We start from the raw sequence: 6,236 nt of genomic DNA, 5'->3' as shown, positions 1-6,236 counted from the left end.
TTAACGTTTTTTATAATTATTATTTTTTTTTTAACGGAATTTAAATCCGGTAAATGTTGGAAATTTGGTAATTTATTAAATATTTAACCCCGGCACGAAGGTTAATTTTAAAATGCTTAAAATTTGCGTTATAGGACCTTTTTACGTTTAAAGGATAAACTTTGCACCCGTAAGCGTAAATGCCGTTTTAATCCGGTTTTAAATCGGTTATTAAATTTGTAAAAAGTTCCGGGGCGTAATGCCGGAACCATTTCCGAAATTAATTTAAAAAAATGTTATTAAAAGCGCGCATGCTTTTTAACGGTAAAAAATTTATATTTTTTAGCTAAACGGTAACGTAAACCGTTTCCGGCTATAAATGTTTAAAAAGTTTTGCGCTTTTGCGCATGCGTATTTTTTTCGTAATAACGTTTTATTCCGTGCGTTTAATTATTCCGTTAAGCTCGTAAGTGTATAACGGTAAGGTTTCGATAACGATGCTTTTAATTTAAGCCCATTTTTCGTATTTTAAAAACCCTTTTATAAATATAATGGACTTTTTTTGGTCGTATTTAAAAATAATAATAAGCAATTCGTATTGTTTTTTTACTTACGCTTTTTATTCCTTTAAAATTTTAGTAACCGTTAATCCCTTTTTGTTTAAAAATATAAAGCTTTAAATTTTGCCGTTGTATTTGTTTATTAATAGCAAAATTTAGTTTATCCTTAACTTTAACTTAAGGTAATTAAATAAATTAAACCAAACCTTCCAAAAAAGGCGCATAGCCTTTTTTATAAAGCGTTTGGAAACAACGGCTATAGCATAAATTGTTGCGCATGCTTTGCATTTAATCCGTTTAGGTCCTTTAATTTTAACGTTCCGGGCGTTCCAAACGAAAGCTTTTAGCGTTTATAATTCCAAATAACCATTGCGCAAATGCCAAAAATCGGCGATATTTTTTCGCGGTTTCGTAAAGTTTAAAAATGGACGTTACGTATGCGTAATACGTTTGCGGCGTAAAAATTTTTTAATTGCAAAGGTTAAAACCGTATCCTTTGGGAAAAATTGCAACGTAATTAATATAAAATAAATAACAACAGGTTTGTATTTATAAAACATTACGTTATTTTTGCGCTAAAAGCGTTTAATTACTTTTCCGTTAATAACTTTCCCAATGCGCAAAATCGCGTTTTTCCCGCAAAATTACACCCTTTTAACGTTTAAACGGGTTTTCGAAATAATATTAATATAAAAGCTTTTTACCAAAACGACGTTATAAAGCTTAAAGTTTCCGTTTCCGTTTAAAAAGCTAAAAAGCGTACGAATGCTACGTTTTAAAATTGGAAAGTATTAAATACCGCATTGGACCGTTTCGGTACTATTTAACGATTGGAACGACCTTTCGTTAAAACGTTTTTTATCGTTAACGATATAAAACGAACCGCAATTGTTAAATAGCGTACTTTCGAAATAAATGTTTTTTATAATGTTAAAAGCTAAAAAAACGCTTTAAAGCAAAGGCATTTTAAGCACGGCCGCGTTTAAATTTTACTTTTTTTTAAAGTTTGGGAACCGGAATTTAACGCGCTTTCGGTTTGCTTTTTTTAAACGGAATTTTTAAATTTGCTTTTGGAAAAAAAAAACTTTTTAAATAATTTTTAACGGTTTTTTTCCAGGGATTTTTTAATTTTTTTGTATTTTTCGTTGTTTAGCTTGTTGCGAAAGCGTTTAAAATTGCCGGTAAGTACGTAAACGAGTTTTTAGCAATTTTTCGGTTTTTAAAGATGGTTTTAAATGCAAACCGGGCATTTGTACGTTATCGCGTTATTTTGTTAAATATTTTTAGCTTTTTCGTTTTTATTTTTAAATGCGCCCCCGAAAATTAAGAACGCAAGTTTTTTTTTAATGCCCGAATTATTAATGCGGTGCTAAAAAAGGATCGTTAAAAATTTGGTAATTAAAGTATTTATTTTTTCCGTAAAGTTGCCCGTAATTATTTTTTAACGGTAGCGCTTTGCTTAAAAAGGGTTAAAGCGTTTTATATGCTTAAAAAAGTTAAACATAAGCGTAAAGCTTTGTATTTTAAGGACGTTTTTAATTTTGGCTTAAATAAAAATCGTTTGGAATTTCGGGAATTATTGGTTAATATTTGTAATGCTAGCGGCCTTTTTAAGCGTATTGCGGTACTTTTAAAAAATTATTTAAATTTTTATTATAAAGGTAAAAGCGTAAAGCGCTTTTAAGCAAATAATGGTATTACGGAAAGTAACGTAATTGTTGGCTTAAACTTTTAATTGCGCGTTTGCAAGCGCAATAAAATCCATGGAAAAATTAATCCATTTAAAAAGGGTTATAATTTTTTTCGAAGCGGTTTTATTCGCGGTATCCTTTGCTTTAAGCGCTTTTTTATGCTTGGTTTTAAAATTACTTTTGGTAAAAACCGAAAAGGCTTGGAAAGGTTTAGGATTAAATCTTTGCGTAGCTTTGCTTTTGCTTTGTTAAGCCTTTAAGCAAACCTCCTTTTTTTCGGTTAAAAAGATCGTTTGTTAAGCTAGGCGTTTAAATTTATGGTTTTTAACGTGCTTAGCCCAAGCTTTTGCTGCGAAAAAGTTAAAATTTAAGGTTTTATTGGTTTGTACGTCGTTCGGGAATTTTAAATTAAAATTAACCTAATTCCAAATCTTTAAAATTAATGCGTTTTAACGAAACGCCGTGGATTACGTAAGCTATTGCTTTTAATTTTTAAACAACGCTGTTACGAAAAGATCGTTATCCGTACCACCCATAATTGGTAGCAACCGGAAATTCGTAAAAATAAAACGGTAAAAAATAAAAGGTTAAAAGCTTTAAAAGCGTAAAAACGTAAAAATTAAAAAAATAAAATTTGATAAGGGTTTTTAATAACGTTCGGGATTAATAACGGAGCTTGTTTCGGTAAAAAAAACTTTGTTAAAGGAGGTTTTGGAAGCGTAAAAATTTTTCCGTAAAAAAATCGCGGAAAAGAAAAGGAAGATAAACGCGCTTGGAGGAGCGCGTTTAAAAACGATTTGATAAAGGTAATAAAAAGGGAATAAATCCGTGCTGCTAAGCCTTTTACTTTACGTTAAAGGGTTTAAAAGTCGCCGGGTTTATAATTGTTGCAAGTAAAAGGGATAAGCACGGTGTAAGGCTATTCCGGTTAATATGCTTTAAAAAGGAAAGGATTTAAAGTGCAAGGTCCCGTAAAGGCCTTTGCCCTTTATATACACGTAACTCCTTATCCTTTTTGCTTACTAAGCTTCCCTTTTAACGCTTGGAAGCGTTATACGCTTCCAAGCAAAGGGACCGCTTTTCCAATGCCTTAAGCATTTAATATTTATGCCTAAAGCTTTTTTACAACAGTATATACTATTTACTTTGTAACATGCCGCTTTACGGAAACATTTATTTTTTATCCAAAAAAAATTAAAAACTTTCCGGGGGTATTTTAACAAAATTATAGCAAAAGGTTAAATCCGGCATTTAATTAGCCCCGCCGGCGCTAAAATTTTATTCGTTTTAAAAAAGGACGGAAAGTTCCGCCTTTGTATTAATTATCGGGGTTTTAATAAAGTTACCAAAAAAAACCGGTTAACATTCCCGTTAATTTACGAAATATTCGACCGGGTATTTAAAAATTAATATTTTACTAAATTGGATTTAAAAAACGCTTATTACAAAATACGGATCCGATAAAAAAACGAATAAAAAATTGCTTTCCGTTACAAATATGGACATTACAAATACTTAATAATGCTTTTCGGTTTGGCCAACGCCTTAATAACGTTTTAAAACTTTATTAATATAGCGCTTGGAAAATTAATTAATAATAATTGCATTGTATATTTAAACGATATTTTTATTTTTTCGAAAATATAAAAAGAGCACCGCGAAATAATAAAAACGGTGCTAAAGCGATTCGAACGGTTTAAATTTTACGTTAGCCCGGCTAAATGCGAATTCGAAACGGATAATATCGATTTTTTAAGGTTTAAAATAACCAAATTCGGGGTCGAAATTTTACCGGATAAAGTTATTGCAATTTTAAAGTAAAGAATACTAAAAAGCGTTAAAAATATTTAGGTATTTTTGGATTTTACGGGGTATTATCGGAAATTTGTAAAAGGTTACGCAAAAATTACTATGCTTTTAACGAACCTTTTTAATAAAAATACCGTATTTTATTTAAAAAGTGTTGCGAAAAAGGCTTTTTGCAAATTAAAATTATTATTTACGAAAGTTTCGGTATTAATGCATTTCGACCTTTCGAAACCGTTGTGCGTACGGACCGACGCTTTAGCTTTTGCGATAAAAACGGTGCTATTGCAATTACAAAATGGCCGGTAGCACTTAATGGCTTACATATTAAAAAAGCTGCAATAAAAAAAGCTGCGCTATACAATTTTTAATTTAAAATTGTTAGCGATCGTAAAAGCTTTCGAAAAATAACGGCATTATTTGGCCTATTTACAAAAAATTGTTAAAATAATTACTAACCAATTAAACCATACCCATATTTTAATAAAAAAAAAGTAATAAAACGTTAAGCAAAATGGTTCGAAAATTTAGCAAAATACGATTTTACGATTAAATGGAAGCCAAAATACCGGAACCCCGCGGATAATTTATTAAAACGTTTTTAAAATATACCAATGGACGGGAAGGCCAATATGGCAAAAAAAAAATTCCAAAACGATTTGCTAGCCAAATTTTAAAAAGCAACCTATATAAAAACGACCATTACTAAAAAAAATATTAAAATAATATTAAAGCGCATTTTTAAAGCATAAATAAAAAATAATTTTGTTTAAAGCGGCATTTAAAAAAACAAATTTAACGTTTAAAAAATTAATAACGGCTTATTTAAGCATAAAAAAAAAATTTAAATTTCGAATTTAGCACCGTTTAAACAAATAATGTTTTGGAAATAATACGATAACCTAACGGGGGGTTATAAAAGCATGGCCAAAACTTTAAAAAAGCTTAAACGGTAATTTAAATAACCGGGTATGGCTAAAAACGTACGCAAATACGTACGGACGTATTAAATATGCCAGCAAACGAAGCTAAAAATATAAGCACTTTACGGGTTATTAACATTTTTGCCCGTACTAAACCGCCCGAAACAAAAGTTATTAATAAATTTTATCGAAAAATTTTTAACGTTAGTAAATGGAACCGGCAAAAAGCGCAACGCAATATTAATAATGGTTAACCGGTTTACCAAATATAGCTTTTTTATTTTAACGTTTACAAAATTAACCAATAAAAAATTGGGAAGCTTTTTATTTACATACGTTTAAAAGCTATTAAAAACGCCCAAAGGGATTGTATCGAACCGGAACAAGCTATTTACAAACGGGTTTTAAATAACCTTTGCCGGATACCTAAAAATTGCAAAAAGGCTATCGATAGCATATTACTTTTAAACCAACGGGCAAACGGAACGAACGAACCAAGCAATAAAGCATTATTTCCGGTGCTTTTGCTACAAAAAGCAAAACGATTGGGCGTTGCTATTGCATTTAGCAACGTAAGTGCATAATACGAACGTGCATTTGGGGTCGCAAAAAATTTTAACGTTTTTGTTAATAAGGTTTTACTTACGAAAGCTTTATAACTTTCGGGTAATTAAAAAAAAACTTTCGGTAACGGTTAAAATTAAAACGGGGGCTTTGGAAATAATTAAAAAACAAGCTAAAAAATTGCTAAAAAAAGCAAATAATATGTACAAAAAGTATTATAACAAAAGCAAAACCCCGGTACCTTTTGGGGTAAGCAATTGGGTATTATTAAGTACGGCAAATATTAAAATAAAAAGGCCGTCGAAAAAATTATTAAATAAATGGTTGGAACCTTTTTAGGTTTTAAAAATGGTTGGGTTAGCCGGTTTAGCGTTTCGGTTAAAACTTTCGGTAAATTACCGGATATATAACGTATTTCCGGCAAATTTATTACGGGCGTTTAAAAAAAAGCCCGGCGAAAAATTAAAAAATAAAAAATTAAAAATCGAAAGAAAAAAAAAGGATCGTTTTAAAGTAAAAGCTTTGTTAGGATATAAAAAGTTTTTGCAAAAACGAAAATATTTGGTTAAATAAATAAATTACAACGAATCGGAAAATTTGTAAATTTTTAAAAAAAGGATATTACAAAAAAAAATTGTTTAAACGTATAAAGCAAATTTATTGAAAACGAATTTATAGGATAAAGAAAATACCGGACTTTAACGGGTAAATAC

The sequence above is a fragment of the Gaeumannomyces tritici genome, assembly GCF_000145635.1.
Source record: "Gaeumannomyces tritici R3-111a-1 unplaced genomic scaffold supercont2.2, whole genome shotgun sequence".
Lineage (NCBI taxonomy): Eukaryota > Fungi > Ascomycota > Sordariomycetes > Magnaporthales > Magnaporthaceae > Gaeumannomyces > Gaeumannomyces tritici.
Note: the sequence above shows the minus strand (reverse complement) of the source record.